Source organism: Malaya genurostris, chromosome 2, assembly GCF_030247185.1.
Source record: "Malaya genurostris strain Urasoe2022 chromosome 2, Malgen_1.1, whole genome shotgun sequence".
Classification (NCBI taxonomy): domain Eukaryota; kingdom Metazoa; phylum Arthropoda; class Insecta; order Diptera; family Culicidae; genus Malaya; species Malaya genurostris.
This window is the reverse complement of record NC_080571.1, coordinates 137,618,172-137,638,171: the sequence shown is the minus strand read 5'-3', so window position 1 is coordinate 137,638,171 and position 20,000 is coordinate 137,618,172. Positions and strand designations below refer to the sequence as shown.

Sequence of the window (20,000 nt, the reverse complement as noted above, 5' to 3'; positions counted from 1 at the left end):
AATTAACGACTTGGATCCAGTGCGCTGTGGCCTTTGTGAAACCCCTTTTCACATCAGCCAGAACTGCTGCGGTTTTAATCTTCGTTCCTGCAAGCTCAGGGTAAAGTAATTCATTATGCCGCCTACTTCTCCACCTATATTTTTGCTTTATCTATCTGGGTTCCAACCGATGATCAGTAATGATGACGTGCAGAAAATAGTCTCACGCTGCCTTAATTTATCAGATACATTTGATGTCATTCGTCTTGTACCAAAGGGTTTAGACCCTGCTAACTTGAATTACATATTATTCAAAATTGGTCTTGATCCAACACTCAAGCAGCACGCACTTTTTTTTATAAAAAATTTTTTATTCAGGCCAATTTGCGTACAAGCTTTACGTGGCCGAATGAGCCATGTTTTTATTAGATAAAATAATTTTTTTCTCGTTGTCACCCTTTTTTCTAGGGGAAGAGGAGCTTTCATTTTTATCTTGCGATGAGTGAGGGGCACTTTGTTCGTGGCTCGTCTCGTCCTCCATTGCCGCATCGGTGGTATCGTTGTTGGTTTCCGTTTTTTTTTCGTTTTCCTTGTAATTCGCATTCTTGGGTTGGTTGTCAGTTGCTGTAGACGCGCCTTGTTGTGCATTAATTGCAGTTGTTGGTGGGTTTAATGGTACAACAGAAGTACTGCGCTCACTAGTTTCCGTTGTTGGGCGGTTGTCCTTATTTTTGTTTAAAGATGTCCTTTTTGCAGTTTCGGTGCAAGGTTTGCCGTAGTGTGCAGGTTGTTCACAAAACTGACATGTAACCAGTTGATTTTCATACGTAATCAGCGTTTTACACGGATGTATCCCGTCTTGATCACAAATGATGTAAGATGGAATTGCTTTACGTAGTTGCATACGTACTACTCGCACGCCATTCCGGATACCCGTAAAAAAATTCCGCCATACTTCCCTTTCGATGGAAAGAACTTCACCGTACTGCGACATACATTCCCGAACATACTCCTCGCTGGTCTGCGGGGGAAGGTCATGCACGCGTACTTCTATGGCATTGTCCACCATGTACACAGGGATTTTATATTTAACATTGTCATGATCAATACTGTGCACCCCGTTATTAACCGAAGCAAATGCAATTGCATCTTTTTCACGTTTGAACATAATGACACACAGTTAGACGCCTTGTTGAATTGAATCTCACTTACATCAGTAACGTTTAGATGCATTCGTTCCTTAAGCAAGATTTCAATTTCGGTTGCTGCTGGCCTAACTTTGCAGCGCTTGAAATCAATACAAATTGAATTTGGCCTTGTAGGCCAAGTTTCAGGCTTTGTTAAATCGTATTTGCTCATTTCGTACACTCTATTGTTCACTAAACTGTATTGTCTTTGTTTCTATCGTCTCGACCGTAAGCAATTGTCGACTGTGTCTGATGAGATGTCAGCACGAACTGAAGCAGCACGCACTTGACGCTATGCGTTGGCCTACAGGTCTAACTTTCAGAAAATTCGTGGATTTTTAATTACACCTGTTGAGACACCCGTCCATGTTATTACGAAAGCAGCCAGCAGTAATACCGATGATAGAGGAAACATTTCCATTGACAGTAATTTGAATGCATTGCGATCTTTGGTGGATGATGGAAGCTTAAGGGCTTCCATCATAGGCGAGTACTCAAACGTTCCTGTTCAATTACTAGCATTCAATAACTATCCTTTGCAACGAATTTCCGACTGTGATAGCAGAATATCTATTTATTACCAAAATGTGAGAGGACTGAGGACCAAAATTGATGATTTGTTTCTGAATTCCATCGATTGCGGATTCGACGTGATTATTTTCACTGAAACCGGACTTGACGATTGCATCAACTCAATTCAGCTATTTGGTACGGCTTATAATGTGTTCCGGTGTGATCGCTGTCCCCGCAACAGTTGCAAATCTCGGTTTGGTGGTGTTCTTGTCGCAGTGGCTCAAAAGTATGTCAGCAGTACGATGAATCTGATAAACGGGCGAAATATTTAGCAAGTCTCCGTCTCAGCGAGAGTTAAAGGTAAAGATATTAAAATATGTGCACTTTACATACCGCCTGATCGAAGTCAGGATGTACACGTCATCAACGAACATATTTCGGCATTACATGAATTGTTTGATAATTACTCGCCTAATGGTTCAGTGCTCGTGTGTGGTGACTATAACCAACCTCGTATTAGATGGGATACGAACAATGTTGACGCTATATACAGCAACGCTCAATTGTCACCTGCTAGCCACACGCTGCTCGACGGTTTCGAATTTTTAGTCCTAGAGCAAAAAAAATTTTGTACACAATCTACTCGGTCGCACTCTTGATCTTGTTCTCTGCCCATCTGATTGTGAAGCTAGGATCGACCGCAACTGTGCCCCACAGCTTCCCGTTGACACCCATCATCCACCGCTTTCAATTTATCTGCCCGCCAGTATTGTTAGCATTCGACGGCCATCCACTGATGATAGCAACACTGCATGCCCATTGAACTTTCGTTTGCTGGACTTCTCTGCACTTTCTGATCACTTGAGAAATATTGATTGGGCTTTATTGTTCGCAACAGGTGACGTAGATGATATGGCTGAAGTTTTTTGCGGAGAAATCAATCATTGTCTTCAATGTAACTTACCACACGTCAGACCGTCTGTCTCTCCAACTTGGAGCACATCTGAATTGAGTAAACTGAAACGCTTGCGGAATTCATATCAACGTAAGCTTAAGCGTCATCGATGTTTAGCAACCGCCATTAATTTCCACCGTTCTGTCAATGCATATCGTACACTGAATGCCACTTTGTATAAATCGTACGTACTCAAAGTTCAGACAAATCTACAACGTAATCTTCGTAGCTTTTGGCGTTTTGTCGTGAATACGACTTACTTTACTATGGGGTGCCTTTTCAAAATTAGCCATATGGAAGAATGGGCAGAACTTAATCGTGAATATTTCGACTTGTATTAACGGTAGTAACATAATTCTTTCACCATTTCATCAAAAATATGATCAGGAATTGAGGATAATATTTTGAACAGTGTGAGATAACCACAAACAACTCAAAAATTAAGTTTTCTCAAACTTTGAAAACAACGCGGAAAACTCTTTACTTTTGTTTGGCTTTTTCGCGCAAGGACGACGATTTTGAGGTAGTCAGGCACATATCTTCAACTGACTGCGTATAAAAGGGGAACCGTGGTCAAAAATCGATCATTTCTTCTTGTGCGTTGGACGGAAGCAGACGTCGTGGGACTAGCAGCTTCGGAGAGTGCACCTTCTGCGTGGTTAAAAACCTCAAACGCTCAGGTCGCAACTCTCATTTGGACTTCAGCTGTCAGGTGGAGCAGTCGTCAATGAAAGCAGATCTTTTGCGTGGTATAAAACCTCAAACACTTAGGTCGTGCTTTCATTTGGACTTCAGCCGTCAGGTGGAGCAGTCGTCAATGAAAGCAGACCTTTTGCGTGGTATAAAGCCTCAAACGCTTAGGTCGTGCTTTCAATTGGACTTCAATCGTCAGGTGGAACAGTCGTCAATGAAAGCAGACCTTTTGCGTGGTACCAAACCTCAAACGCTCAGGTCGTTCTCTCATTTGGACTTCAGCCGTCAGGTGGAGCAGTCGTCAACGAAAGCAAACCTTTTGCGTTGTACAAAACCTCAAACGCTCAGGTCGCAGAGCCAGTTTCCCATCGAAGAAGATCGATTACATCATCCTGTTGGTGGTCGTTTGCATACAACGGGAAATGGACAACAATGTGGAACATTATGCAAAATCAGCCTTTCTAATGGCTTTAAATGTTACCTAAAGAACTATAAAGATTGCTTCTCTGTAAATCAAAAATTAAAATCAGCAGTGCAGTGCTAATCTAAGATAATATGATCAGTTTTTTTGCAATTTTCACAGTTCTAAATTCGCAACAGTGTTCAAAATCGTTTATATCCAATCAGTGTTTAATATCTTAGAAAATTATACAATTTGGCCCTTCACGCACGCCTTCATAAGAGGTTCTTTCCAAAACCATGTAACTAATCTGTACTGTAGTTTGGGTATATCGTTTCAAATTCTAGTAGTGTAAAAGGGCAAAACTTGCACAATTAACACAATCGATCAACTAATTGATATTCCAAAGTATAAAGAAAGAGTGCAAGTTTTATTCGTATTCACGATATCCAGTTACGTCTCTGACATTACACACCTGTACTTTTGTTAACTCAAAGAGAAAATGTTCATCTATTCCAACCAATGTATTTCTTGACAATGAAATTGCTACTACTGTTCCTGAGTCATGTGAGTTGTTTGCAAAATTTTTCACTGGTGTTTTTTTCGAGCCACTCTACATCGCCTAGCGAAGCGAATGCTGCAGCTGCAAGTGTTCCATCTGATTTGTTCGATTTGGACATTTTCACCGTTACACCTCACATGATTGAACAAGCGGCTAAAAAACTGAAGCGCTCTTTTTCACCTGGTCCGGATGGAATACCCGCCGTTGTCTGGTGTCGCTGCATATCCTCCATAGCTGAACCACTAAGTGTTATGTTCAACCGATCGTTCGAGCAATGCAGATTCCCTCGCATATGGAAACAGTCATATATATGTGTCCTGTTTTCAAAAACGGTGATCGACGAAATGTCGCAAATTATCGAGGAATAACTAGCCTCTCGGCCTCATCGAAATTATTCGAGATAATTGTGAGTGGTGCTATTTTAGATCGTGCCTGGTAGATCAGTTACAACGAATTTGTTAACCTTAACGTCTGAATGTATTTCTAGTATGGAGGCAAAAGCACAAATGGATGTGATCTACACCGACCTAAAAGCAGCGTTTGACAAGATTGATAATCGAATACTGTTGTGTAAATTATCTCGACTTGGTTTATCATCGCAACTCGTGTCTTGGCTGAACTCATATCTTTCCGATAGACAACTGCGTGTAAAAATCAATAACGTTGCGTCGTCCGAATTCTCGAATAAATCAGGTGTTCCGCAAGGTAGCAACTTGGGACCCTTGCTATTTGTAGTATTTTTCAACGATGAAGCATTACTCTTGGAATCTGGTTGTAAATTAATCTACGCAGATGATTTGAAACTGTATCTCGCCATTCGTAGTGTTGAGGATTGCCAACGACTGCAAGATTTGCTTACAAGGTTCGCAAATTGGTGCAATGAAAATAAACTCATTATCAATGTAACCAAATGCCAAGTTATCACATTTCATCGGATTCTACGTCCCATTATATTCGACTATAACATTGATGGAACAATTTTATCTAGAGTGACTCAGGTGTGTGATCTTGGTGTACAACTGGATGCCAAATTGACGTTCGATATCCAACGGTCGCTAGTTATTTCGAAAGCTTCCCGTCAGCTGGGATTCATCTCTAAAATTGCTAAAGACTTCAATGATCCGCTTTGCTTGAAGGCTTTATATTGCTCACTCGTCCGCCCGATTCTGGAAAATGCTTCAGTAATCTGGTGTCCGTATCAAATATCGTGGAGCCTTAGACTTGAACGTGTTCAGAAACGTTTTGTTCGCATGGCATTACGACATTTGCCTTGGAGAGATCCTGTAAACTTGCCACCATACCCGGACAGATGCCAATTATTGGGAATCGATACTCTACAGCGCCGAAGAAAAATTCAACAAGCATTGACCATACGACTCTACTTCAAAACGGATTCCACAGGACTTTATTTGGAAGTAACGAACCTATAACTGCGTGCACACGAGCTTTTACTTCTGTTGAAACAATTTTTGAGTTTGATGAGCCTTCCCGTCGCTTCGCGGAAAGAATGAAACGAACTATATTATAAGGACTGTTTTTTTCTATGTGTTAATTTATTTCACTTGACGCATTGTAATTACTTTTTGTTTTGTGTTTGTTGTTTAAAAGATAGTGATTTTTGCGCCTGTCTGAGAATAGTATGAAGTTTGTTCAACTCATATGGGCTTTTTCCCACTCTGTCGGTTCATTTAGACATATGTCCGATGAACCCAATAAGAAATAAATAAATAAATAAATACAGCAAGTACATCGCTAATATGCTGGAACGCTGGTGGCATTATTGAGCATCAATATATAATCTCGATACCTGAGACCCCCTACAAACGATAGGTTTACAGGCTGGGGGTTGCGAGTGGCAGAGGAAGTCTCTATATTCCGATCTATTCAGACTACCCATGCTTGCTGGTTTGTTAACTATACAATTCCCATATGTAAACATATGTACATATGGTAAACGTTGGTGCGATGTAATCCACTGAAAAACACGAAAAGTGCGACAGGTAGCGACAGCTTGCATACCATGTATGCACTGCAGGGTACAGTTCGATGGATGAGTAGCCGAGCGAGTGACTGCACGCACAACGTTATCACATATGGTATTGCAATCGGTGCGTGGCATGCTTGGTGGTTGGTGGCATGGTTGGTGGTGGTGCCAAGCAGTCTGGTGAATGGTGATTGGTGATAAACACGTACTCGCTCATAGAGCTAACGCGGGTTGACTGATACCGAAATAGATTTTTTTTTCCATAACTACGTTTATTTCTTAAGGCAGTTTACATAAGTTTTTCTTCGCCGTAGCATCATTTTTACATGAAATTCTTATCCTAATTTAATTCTACCATAGTCACAACGATTTGAATTTATTAAAACATATTATTACTATTATTAATTAAACATCATCTTAGGTAACTCGTCATTAATTATGAAATCTACTCGGAAATATTATTTGAACCAAACGATTAACTTCAATACCGAAATAGATATATCAGGACTACGTATCTGATAATCAGTTGCGTATCACTTCACCGAAAGACACTCGAGTGATAAGTGACATGAATATCATGGTCAGCTAATGTGACTGATATTTCACTATGACTGATTTTCAGTAGAGAGGTTCGATTTTTTTCAACCCTGGTGGTGGTACGTATAGTGTGCAAATGTTTTTGCAACCGGGTTACTTGACAAAGTTTCCATCTGTTGATCTCATCGACCCAGTGATGTAAAGTTCTGGGTCGTACATGTCGTAACAATTGTTAAGTGCACAAGTGGTTTAAGATTGGTGGATGGTTGAGAACGTATCTATGGCTAACGCCTAACAGCGATGCACATGCAGCAAACCGCTCCCGTATACGCGTCCGTAGTTATGTATACAGTGTTAACCGTTAACGCCTATCGATGCGGCATAGACAGCGGACCGCCCATATACGTGTCCATGGTGATGGTTCGTACCGAGAGGCATTTTTCAAAATCGTTGTCACGGCTTACTATGGTAAACGAACGTAACGACATATGGTGCGTTCTGGTAGTTTTGCGACGTACTTTTACGACGTGAAGTCCGTTTTGGAAAATAAGTCGATGCTTTTCACGCAGCCCACCTGGGTTCGATTCCCAACCCCGCACATAGGGTCACAAAGTTTTTCTGGCCCCAAGAGGCGAATGACCTTACGGTTAAAACCTCTATAATCGAAACAAAAAACAAACAATATTGCAATTGTTGTTTCACGCCCTGGTTGTTTCAACTAAAATGTTGTTGATTTAACGAATATATCTGTTGATTTTGACATAACCATTCAGGTAACCGAAATTGTTGTATTCAAATGCTATCACTTGGCGGAGAACGAAGACAGCAAAACGCAGAACAAAAAACCTCTTCATTTCACCAGAAGTGTTTCGTATTGAAAATTTTCAATGGTAAATGAACGTCATTTATGTTAGTTACGTAGTGGTCGTTTTATGTAAGTGAAAGTATACAGAGGAATATAACTGTTAATTGTAAAACGAGTTTTCCATGTGTTAAGGTAGCGCTTCGCCGTGGTCAAGTCGAAGCGAGACAACTCACTGCTTCCTCTTGCTTTGTCGCCGAAATTTCACTCTAAATTGCAAATTTCTCCAATACTAACCCGATTCACGAAAAATCAAAAACATACGATTGTAGGTAAATGATTTTACTATGCATTTGGCGAAAAATATTAGTTAGAAAGCTTTTCTTTCGCGATATTTCGTGCGATTTTGCATGCGTTGACATTGTGTGCGTGCGAAAGAATAAGGAAAAACTCATTTATTTTTAAAACTCGCACGAAATCTTTCGATAAAAACGTTTATCAGGCACAGTTTATATACGAATCGATAGAAAAATTAATTATCTAGAATCGTATGTTCTTGGAATTTCCGTTTTCTTTACCGTTTTCAAACAATTTTGGGTAAAGTGCGTGAAACCCCGGGATAGACAGCGAACTCCCGTGACCACGGCGAAGCGCTACCTTAAATAGATATTCCTACAGTATAAATGTTTAAATTTCATCTGAGAGTAATGTATTCTAGGACAGTTCATGTCAATGTTATTAAAACCGCTTAACGCTTAAAAATTTGCTGCTAAAGTGAAGTGGTACTATTTGTATTTTCTTGAAAGTGTATCTGTAGCATTAGGTTTACCAACGAGCCATTCTGCAAGTGAAGGAAAAAATTCCTAATTCCCTATGACCATTTTCTGGTGAGTTCTCTTTTGAGAATTGTAATCTTTTGGTTCATTTCCATATCCTTTGTGAGTATAGTGATAAAGATATAAGCAGTTAATTAGGTAAAATTTCGTTGTTAAAGCAGTGAACGATTAGCTGCCTCCGAAGAGACTAACAGTAAAAAATATTTATTGCAATTGGCGTTTTAAGTTCAAATAACTGAATAATTGGTTGAAACAACTGAGGCATTTTTTTGCTTTCATGCATACAAGTAACTTTGCTGGGATTGTGTCTTTGCTCAATTGCACGAGCGAACTCTCATTGAAATGTTCCATTGTTCGCTCATGGTGTTTGGCATTGCTCAACTGAAACGTTTCATTACTTGTTGGGTGTCGTTGCTAAGCTGCCAGCACGATAAATCAAAAATGACAGATTAGTTAAAACAACAGTCGATTAGTTGTACCACATTTTACCCCAATTAAAATCAGAAAAATAACTAATATTTTAGTTGCTTTGCGATCGCTGGCTTTTCCGTGTACAACTAGAGCAGACCGCAATAAGCTGCTGCGGTCACTGACGGACATTGCGTCGTCATTGGTAGTAAGACAGGGCGATAAAGCTATCTGCAACATCGATCCTGCATCAGGATGTCCATACGTCCAGAGTAGATTTGCCCCTGGCAACTTCATCCGTCACTTTCGTACCGTACATACGAAACGTGCATGTGCAAACAATCTCCTTACAATTGCCTATCCAATGGAGAAGAAGGAAAGAGTAATTCCTAAGCGTTTAATAGCTATTGACCGGTGGTTACTAAATGCGTCAGCAGTTAAGCTGACGATCTCCCATCATCTTCCTATTTCCTGCTTCGAGTGGGAAGGCTTCAAAGACTTACTGAAACCGATTACAACGACTCTTGGGTGCACTTTGAACCGTGTCACAATGAAATGTCATCTCTCGAAGACTGCCTATCGTCTAAAAGAAATGTTGATAGATGAGATGAAAGCAATCTCGTCTGCTTGAAAATAGATTCTGCTGCCCAACACAATCACCATATCTTAGGCATCAATGTACAGTATGCCCTAGACGAGCAGGTGGTCATTCGTACCCTTGGTATGATCGAAATGAAAGAAAGTCAAATGGCGGCGTTCTTGAAATCAAAAGTTATGAATACTTTGGCCGACTATGGGCTATCTCTTGAGAACATATTTTCCGTGACATGCGACAATGGGGCTAATATGGTGGTAACGGTTAGAAAATTAAACAATGATACGTACGTAATGCCTACAGAGCAGCAGGCTGATGGTACGAACATAGATGAGCTGGCTGAGTCGGATGTGATAGAGGATGATCAACAGTGTGAACGAAACGTTACTGCTGAACTGGCAAATGAACTGTCGGAAAGGATTATTCTTGCCGTGCATACCTTACAGCTTGCAGTACTGGATGTTGTTGATAAATCCGATGAGTCTATCCGAGCCATCACTGCTGTTGCTAAAAAATGTAAGCTGGTGAAGTACCGGTCAGAGTTTGAAAGCTACGATGCTTCATACCCACCCGTCTGGAGTAGGACACGATGGGGTGGTATATTCAAAATGATGGAATCGTTCGTACACCAAAAAAGGTTTTTTAACCAGTTGGCCGATAATTTTCCCGAACTAGACCTTTCCAATCAATGGTCGTTCATTGAGCATTACTATGATACGTTTAAGCCGTTGTACATCTGCACAAAGCAAATGCAAGAGAAGCACGTGTCGTTATCTGACTTCTATATGGCATGGCTGATGGCAACGAGTGAGGTACAGAAAGTTCGCGAAAACTCTTGCAGTCCCCATTTACTTCGGTCGTTGAACAATAGATTGAACGTTTTGCGCCAATTGAAGGCGGTCCAGATGGCATTATACCAATATCGAGGTTCTAAAATATTCACGGCTGAGGAAAAAGATAAAATTCAGCAATACATACTCGATACATGGGAACGTATCTGCCAACTGAGTAAAACACCGGCTAGTACAAGTAGAGAATCGTCAGAGTCTAGCGATAATTTTGATCAGTATCTTACGCAAATGTTTGGTGAATCCGTGAATCTTGGTTGCGAGACCGGGTTTCTTTAACAAGTTAAGTCTTTGGACCTAGAGCCACGCCAAAAACATAACTACAACGTGTGGGTGGTTGCGCCGTAAGACTACGCACCCAGAGATATATGCAGTAGTAATGGTTGTACTATCCACACCATCGAACCAAGCCTCTGTTGAAAGGTCTTTCGGTGCTCTTGCCTTGGTTATCTCTAATCAACGCACTGGCCTTGGGGAAGATACGTTAGAAAACATTTTACTTATTAAATTAAACAAAGAGTTGTTCCCCATGGCGCTGGCAACTGCATATAATTGGAAGGGCCCAATCGACCCGGTTGACGATGATTCTCAGGAATGTATATGATACCGTTGATGCTCAACTGAATGTCGAATGAGACAAATATTGTCGTCTATCACTGGCTCATCGCCGGGTGATAGGGGGATAACTTTTGTTTACATTTTCATGAAATCAATTTCCAATGATACTGAAAGGGTTCGGCAGTCATGATACTTGTTATGATTCAATTAGCGACAATCGTCGTTGGGTGGACGATGATATATGTGTTGTCTCAATGTAAGCTCGAGTCACCATTGTGATAACGAAATTTTTCAGCATTGACAGTAAAACTTTTCGCACTATATCACTATACCATATAGTGGTATAGTGCGACATTCTATGTCTCTTGCCAACTGATTCTACTCTGGTTATCGGTCCCGTGGATAGTACATGACCTAGTGGAGGTATCGTACTAGGACTGTATAGCACGTCTCGAACGTCTTGATCGTTCGATGACGTGCGTATTTTTTTAAAGTTTTTATTTACCATACATCACCATACTCGCCTAAGATGTTCCCATCAGTTTGCCATATGATGTACCATTAATGGCCCTTGTAGTGGTATACATCCCCATACCTGCCTCAGACGTTCCCAACAGTTTGTCATATGAAGTACCATGAATGGCCCTTATAGTGGGATACATCCCCATACCTGCCTTAGACGTTCCCATCAGTTTGCCATATGATGTACCATGAATGGCCCTTGTTGTGGGATACATCCCCATACCTGTCAGCGAAACCGCCTTCTACGTTCCGGTCGGTCTGCCGCACGATGCGAGGCATACTTGTCTCACTGACTGTACCGTAGTATACGGTTCCGCTGGTTGCGGTGGACCGACGCGTTAAAGTTATCTGACTTCTATATGGCATGGCTGATGGCAACGAGTGAGGTACAGAAAGTTCGCGAAAACTCTTTCAGTCCCCATTTACTTCGGTCGTTGAACAATAGATTGAACGTTTTGCGCCAATTGAAGGCGGTCCAGATGGCATTATACCAATATCGAGGTTCTAAAATATTCACGGCTGAGGAAAAAGATAAAATTCAGCAATACATAGTCGATACATGGGAACGTATCTGCCAACTGAGTAAAACACCGGCTAGTACAAGTAGAGAATCGTCAGAGTCTAGCGATAATTTTGATCAGTATCTTACGCAAATGTTTGGTGAATCCGTGAATCTTGGTTGCGAGACCGGGTTTCTTTAACAAGTTAAGTCTTTGGACCTAGAGCCACGCCAAAAACATAACTACAACGTGTGGGACCATTGGTTGCGCCGTAAGACTACGCACCCAGAGATATATGCAGTAGTAATGGTTGTACTATCCACACAATCGAACCAAGCCTCTGTTGAATGGTCTTTCGGTGTCCTTGCCTTGGTTATCTCTAATCAACGCACTGGCCTTGGGAAAGATACGTTGGGAAACATTTTACTTATTAAATTAAACAAAGAGTTGTTCCTCATGGCGCTGGCAACTGCATATAATTGGAAGGGCCCAATCGACCCGGTTGACGATGATTCTCAGGAATGTATATGATACCGTTGATGCTCAACTGAATGTCGAATGAGACAAATATTGTCGTCTATCACTGGCTCATCACCGGGTGATAGGGGGATAACTTTTGTTTACATTTTCATGAAATCAATTTCCAATGATACTGAAAGGGTTCGGCAGTCATGATACTTGTTATGATTCAATTAGCGACAATCGTCGTTGGGTGGACGATGATATATCTATTGTCTCAATGTAAGCTCGAGTCATCATTGTGATAACGAAATTTTTCAGCACTGACAGTAAAACTTTTCGCACTATATCACTATACCATATAGTGGTATAGTGCGACATTCTATGTCTCTTGCCAACTGATTCTACTCTGGTTATCGGTCCCGTGGATAGTACATGACCTAGTGGAGGTATCGTACTAGGACTGTATAGCACGTCTCGAACGTCTTGATCGTTCGATGACGTGCGTATTTTTTTAAAGTTTTTATTTACCATACATCACCATACTCGCCTACGATGTTCCCATCAGTTTGCCATATGATGTACCATTAATGGCCCTTGTAGTGGGATACATCCCCATACCTGCCTTAGACGTTCCCATCAGTTTGTCATATGAAGTACCATGAATGGCCCTTATAGTGGGATACATCCCCATACCTGCCTTAGATGTTCCCATCAGTTTGCCGTATGATGTACCATGAATGGCCCTTGTTGTGGGATACATCCCCATACCTGTCAGCGAAACCGTCTTCTACGTTCCAGTCGGTCTGCCGCACGATGCGAGGCATACTTGTCTCACTGACGGTACCGTAGTATACGGTTCCGCTGGTTGCGGTGGACCGACGCATCAAAGTTATCACAAATTATGATAAAGTTGGCCTGTTTTGGCCACCAATCTATCTATAGGGGGACCACATTTCGGAACGTATGCGTCGAAAATATTGACTTTTGAGCCCAAAAAATGCATTTTGAGCGTATCGTCAATTTGGTCCGGATTAGGTGCAGGCCATGTGATTGGACCAACCATGGTGCGGTACACTACGGTTTGGCTGGACAGGTACGAACAGAGAGGCATAATGGCTATATGAGCGAGTCCAACCATGATGATGTACACTACGGTTTGGCTGGACAGGTACGAACAGAGAGGCATAATGGCTATATGAGCGAGTCCAACCATGATGTTGTACACTACGGTTTGGCTGGACAGGTACGAACAGAGAGGCATAATGGCTATATGAGCGAGTCCAACCATGATGTTGTACACTATGGTTTGGCTGGACAGGTACGAACAGAGAGGCATAATGGCTATATGAGCGAGTCCAACCATGATGTGATGCACTATGGTTTGGTGGGAGGAGGTACAAGTAAATGGTCGATCGGTTGGTTACACAGACGGAAGCGTGTTCTGTCGCTCTGTCGAACCGACTCCGGCTAATGCGAAGAGGATGTAGGTGTCTGATGAATGTTATACGGCTACCACATTATATGCGATAGCTAACGACAGTAGCAGGTATTATGATTCGTCCTGATTGGTGTACCATCATCAACCATGGGCAGTGGTCGAACCGTAGTCGGCCGTCAAAGAAGGGAATCTTTTTTCGATTGTTTTGCTTGGTATCTAGCACCGCGTACAATCGGGGTACGGCTAGTGTCTCATACGAACACGAATGTGCGAATGGAATACGTTGTGGTGAAATTCAATGGCACGGGATTTCGTATCCCAAGCCGTACTTTTTCTCTTGACACGAGAAGGGGAAGGAGGACGGTGATTTGATAGCTACCAAAGAACGGTGTTGAACGAAGGCGGCCATACCATAGTTCATACCAGATTTAACGGCTCATCACTGACTGACTGACCCGGACGAATTCTGGTTGATCCTACCAGTAATATACGCTTATCTCAAAGGTTAAGCCATGCATGTCTAAGTACAAACAGATTTAATGTGAAACCGCATAAGGCTCAGTATAACAGCTATAATTTACAAGATCATTTAACTAGTTACTTGGATAATTGTGGAAAATCTAGAGCTGATACATGCCATAATGCAGGGACCTCGCGGAACCTGTGCAATTGTTAGTCAAACCAATCGTCCTCCGTGACGCTTAAGTTGAAATCTGGATAATTTTGTTGATCGTATGGTCTCGCAACGACGACGGATCTTTCAAATATCTGCCCTATCAACTATTGATCAACTATCCACTAGCGTATATTAAAATTGTTGCGGTTAAAACGTTCGAAGTTTATTCTTGTCCAACACGGGTGCTACTCGGAATGATGGTAGTAGGTCACTGGATTATTGCGACTATAGGACTGGGTGTGCGATCACACCGTTTGGTTCATGTGTATTGTTGTGGCGTCTGTTGCCTTATATCGGGTGCTGGCGTTTCCCACAAGCCCAACTGCTATTACCTTGAATAAATTAGAGTGCTCTAAGCAGGCTATCCCTATGGTCGAGAATAATCTTGCATGGAATAATGGAATATGACCTCGGTCTTAATATTCATTGGTTTGTAATCCAGATCAAGGGGTAATGATTAACAGAAGTAGTTGGGGGTATTAGTATTACGGCGCGAGAAGTGAAATTCGTAGACCGTCGCAAGACTAACTAAAGCGAAAGCATTTACCATGGATGCTTTCATTAATCAAGAACGAAAGTTAGAGGATCGAAGGCGATTAGATACCGCCCTAGTTCTAACCGTAAACTATGCCAGCTAGCAATTGCGAGACGCTACATTATGGTGCTCTCAGTAGCTTCCGGGAAACCAAAGCTTGGTTCCGGGGGAAGTATGATTGCAAAGTTGAAACTTAAAGGAATTGACGGAAGGGCACCACCAGGAGTGTAGTCTGCGGCTTAATTTGACTCAACACGGGAAAACTTACCAGGTCCGAACTTATTGAGGTAAGACAGATTAATAGCTCTTTCTCAAAATTAAGGGTAGTGGTGCATGGCCGTTCGTAGTTCGTGGAATGATTTGTCTGGTTAATTCCGATAACGAACGTGACTCAATCAAATTAAATAGAACGCTATCAGTAGTCAGACGAAGATCCCGTCCGGTTGGTGGTCGGTGCGGCGGGGTGCTGTATTTTGGGCAACCATGCGGTGCAGTTTCTTCGTTCGCGCCGGTTCCGGCCGGCGGTGTAGTGTGACCTGATAATGCGTCAACTCATCGAGGTTGACTTCTACTTAATAGGACAATTTGTGTTCAGCAAAGTGAGATTGAGCGATAACAGGTTCGTGATGCCCTTAGATGTTCTGGGCTGCACGCGCGCTACAATGTGAGCAGCAGCGTGTACCCTATTCCGAAAGGAACGGTAAATCACTGAAATGCTCATTTAGTCGGGATTATGGATTGAAATGGTCCATATGAAACTTGAATTCCCAGTAAGTGCTGGTCATTAGCTAGCGTTGATTACGTCCCTGTCCTTTGTACACACCGCCCGTCGCTACTACCGATGAATTATTTAGTGAGGTCTTTGAAGGTGAACATTTGCTAGTTCCTCGGGATTACATTTGAATCGCTGAAGTTGACCGAACTGGATGATTTAGAGCAAGTAAAAATCGTAACAAGGTTTCCGTAGGTGAACCTGCGGAAGGTTCATTACTGTATTGATTTGTTGTGAACAAAAACCACACACAAAACCATCATACAATCAACCCGGCCCGATGCGAACGTGCGCATACCTCTCTCGTACGCACAAATTGTTTGTGTTGAGAGAACGAAAATCACGCTACACGCATGTGTGTTTCTATTTTCTTCCTACTCTTGGGCGCGAAATGCGTGCTCGTGTACGGTGCTACAGAGAGAGAGAGAGAGTACAACTCGCTCACTCGGTCTCGCAGTTCGACTGTGGAGTGCGGTGTGGTATCATCAATTGTGCAACCGTGAGCCCGTGCGCGTGGATGCCCACAACAACTGTGTTTTGTGCTATTGTATGGTTCTACCGGGGAATCCGGTAAGCTTGTAAAACCCTAGGCAGAGGATCACTCGGCTCGTGGATCGATGAAGACCGCAGCTAAATCCGCGTCAGAATGTGAACTGCAGGACACATGAACACCGACAAGTTGAACGCATATCGCACATCGTATAACGTTACGATGTACACATTTTTGAGTGCCTATATTTATCGATTCAACTGAACGTGCCAATGCACGTATGCGTAGTGACGTTTTCCAACCATAGTGGTAAAACGTTCAAGCTAGTCAGACATCGATTGTATCGCTTTGCGCGATACAGGCTATCGATGGTTGATGCACATACATCGCGTACTCCAGCCTGGCTTGGATACCCCCCTGATGTGTGTAGGCAGTGCATCGACATTTGACCATCCGACGAATAAGTAGGCCTCAAATAATGTGTGACTACCCCCTAAATTGAGGCATATTAATAAGGGAAGGAAAAGAAACTAACAAGGATTCCCTGAGTAGCTGCGAGCGAAACGGGAGGAGCTCAGCACGTAGAGATGATATGCATCGCGTATCTATCTGATTCCGTGTACTGGAAATTTTGTTATCTACCATAACCAGTGGAACCTGGTTCAAGTTCAACTAGAATGTGGCTTTTACTCCCATAGAGGGTGATAGGCCCGTAGAACGGCGCTGATGATAGAATATTTTTCCATGGAGTCGTGTTGCTCGATAGTGCAGCACAAAGTGGGAGGTAAACTCCTTCTAAAGCTAAATATCACCACGAGACCGATAGCGAACAAGTACCGTGAGGGAAAGTTTAAAAGCACTCTGAATAGATAGTCAAAAAGTACGTGAAACTGTCTAGGGCTCAAGCCCGTTGAACTCGATTATCCGAAGCAAAGTTACTGGCCTGTGGTTGACACACAGGTCATTTACGCTCTTGCTTTCAATAGGACATTGCGATCCATTACGAACAGTTTTGCTGGTTCACACTTGCAAATCACCCGATATAGGTCTCTTTTTGTTAGTTGCTTGTCCCATCGTAGCGATGTTCAGTTTTGAAGGCCTATGTCGCAAACATAGGAAAACCAGCCTAAGATCGCAATTCGTATCGGCCGATTGCTATGCTTTCCTGTATTCGGAAATTGTTGGAGAAAATGATTCTCTTCCGTCTAGACAATTGTTGAACAGTTTTGAACAACTTTTTATATAATCTATTGTCCAAGAAACACATGCATTTTGAGCATGGTGATTTGACGACAAAGCGATTCAGTTACATGGGTCTTCCTCAGGGCTCATGCTTAAGCCCCCTTTTATACAACTTTTACGAAAATAACATTGATGAATGTATCAACACATCTTGCAAGCTAAGACAATTTGCCGACGACAGTGTTGTGTCTATTATAGGACCCAAAGCTGCCGATCTCCAAGGTCCATTGCAAGATACCCTCGACAACTTGTCGACATGGGCTTTTCAAATGGGTATCGAGTTCTCTACGGAGAAAACTGAAACTGGTTGTATTTTCAAGGAAGCGAGAACCAGCGCAATTACAGCTTCTACTAGGCGGTGAAATCATAGCTCAGGTCTTCACATTTAAATATCTTGGGGGCTGGTTCGATTCGAAAGGTACCTGGGGATGTCACATTAGGTATTTGAAACGAAAATGCCTACAGAGTATCAGTTTCCTTCGTACAATAACCGGAACTTGGTGGGGCTCTCACCCAGGAGACCTGATCAGGTTGTACAAAACGACGATATTGTCAGTAATGGAATATGGATGTTTCTGTTTCCGCTCGGCTGCGAATATTCATTTCATTAAACTGGAAAGAATTCAGTATCGTTGTTTACGTATTGCCTTGAGTTGCATGCAATCATCTCATACGATGAGTCTTGATGTGCTGGCAGGTGTCTTACCGTTGAAAAACAGATTCTGGGATCTCTCATATCGACTGCTAATCTGATGCGACATTTTGAATCCGATGGTGATAGAAAACTTTGAAAAGCTCGTCGAGCTTAATTCATAAACCCGTTTTATGTCCTTGTATTTTGATTACATGGCTCAGAATATAAATCCTTCTTCGTTTGTTCCCAATCGTGTTCATTTTGTGGATACTTTAAATTCTACTGTGTTTTTCGACACATCCATGAAAGAAGAAATTCGTGGAATCCCGGATCCTGTACGCCCTCAAGAGATCCCAAAAGTTTTTAATAATAAATTTAAAGAAGTCGACTGTAACAAAATGTTTTACACTGACGGATCATATCTAGACGGGTCCACTGGCTTCGGTATATTCAATGTAAATTTCACCGCTTCCTATAAACTCAGTGATCCAGCTTCAGTTTACGTCGCAGAACTTGCTGCAATTCAGTATACCCTTGAGATCATTGACACTCTGCCCGCAGATCACTACTTCATTGTATCGGACAGTCTCAGTTCCATTGAGGCTCTCCGTTCAGTGAAGCCTGGAAAGCACTTCCTGGGGAAAATACGGGAACAACTGAGTGCTTTATCTGAAAAATCATACCAGATTACCTTGGCTTGGGTCCCCTCACATTGTTCCATACGAGGCAATGAGAGGGCGGACTCGTTAGCCAAGGTGGGCGCACTAGAAGGTGATATCTATGAAAGACCAATCTGCTTCAATGAATTTTCCAGTTGCTGTCGTCAGAAAACTCTAGCCAGCTGGCAGAATACATGGAATAGTGGAACTCTGGGACGATGGTTACACTCAATAATCCCACAGGTATCGACGAAAGCTTGGTTCCGGGGGTTAGACGTGAGCCGAGACTTTATTTTTTTTTATAATATTTTGTCTGTTTATTGCTTAACATACTATTTACATATTATAGTTCATATTTTAGGTAGAATTCCAATTCATTAATGTTAATTAAAGTATCTGTTTTGTTCACAAAATGTAGATAAATTGCAAATAATTTTAAAACTTCAGATTTCGTAACTGTACGTATTCCATTCAATACTGGTATCATGAAGTGCTCGAATTCTAACCGCCTCCATCCATAACGCGATGAGATTTGTCGTTGTAAAAATTGCCAGGCAGGTACAACTCTCGGGCATTCACTAAACTTGTGATGTAGTGTTTCCACTGGCGCGTTGCAGTGTAAACAATTCTCGCCATCGACGCGCCGCATCGTATGTAAAAGTCGTCTATGTTCGGTTTTTCCATTTACAAAAAGAAGAAGGTCGCTTAGCTGCTGCGTTGTTAGTCCTTTTGCTCTGTGGATATTGCTCCACGCCTTATGCCAATCTTGAGATGGGTTCTCTCGTTCTATCCTGGGTTGCTCGGTGCTTTGTGTGTAGAAACGGTGGATTAGATCGGACGAAGGATTTTGTTGAAGTTGTTCAGGTAGGAGTGGGAAATTCAAATGTATTATTTTTAAACAAGGGCAGTTTGTGGGAAGAATTATTGGGATTGGGTTGTTTTGGAAGATTAATGATTTGTAGTACGGGATTGATTCTTTTTCTTGTGTATGTCGGTTTATCAGAAGCGCCTTGCATTTCAAGAGGGGTAGTTGCAATTTAAGTCCACCTTGCGTTCGATCTCGTGCTAGTTGTTGTATTGGTACTCTAGCTGAGATTCCTCGCCATAGGAAATTACCCATTGTAGAGGTTAATTTTGCTATATGGATGCTTGACGGGGGTACGGTAGATGCTACATACCATATTCTCGCTGTTATGAATGTGTTTAGTAATGT

The 20,000-nt window shown here is 42.1% G+C and overlaps 1 protein-coding gene and 1 pseudogene across 11 annotated transcripts in view; both read left to right on the top strand.

Annotated features, from left to right (window-relative positions):
* Window positions 1-20,000, top strand: part of LOC131430107 (regulating synaptic membrane exocytosis protein 2) — a 1,567,561-nt gene that overhangs the window by 1,449,238 nt on the left and 98,323 nt on the right. The gene's annotated exons all lie outside the window — the stretch shown is intronic.
* On the top strand, window positions 16,345-16,496 carry LOC131433329 (5.8S ribosomal RNA; annotated as a pseudogene).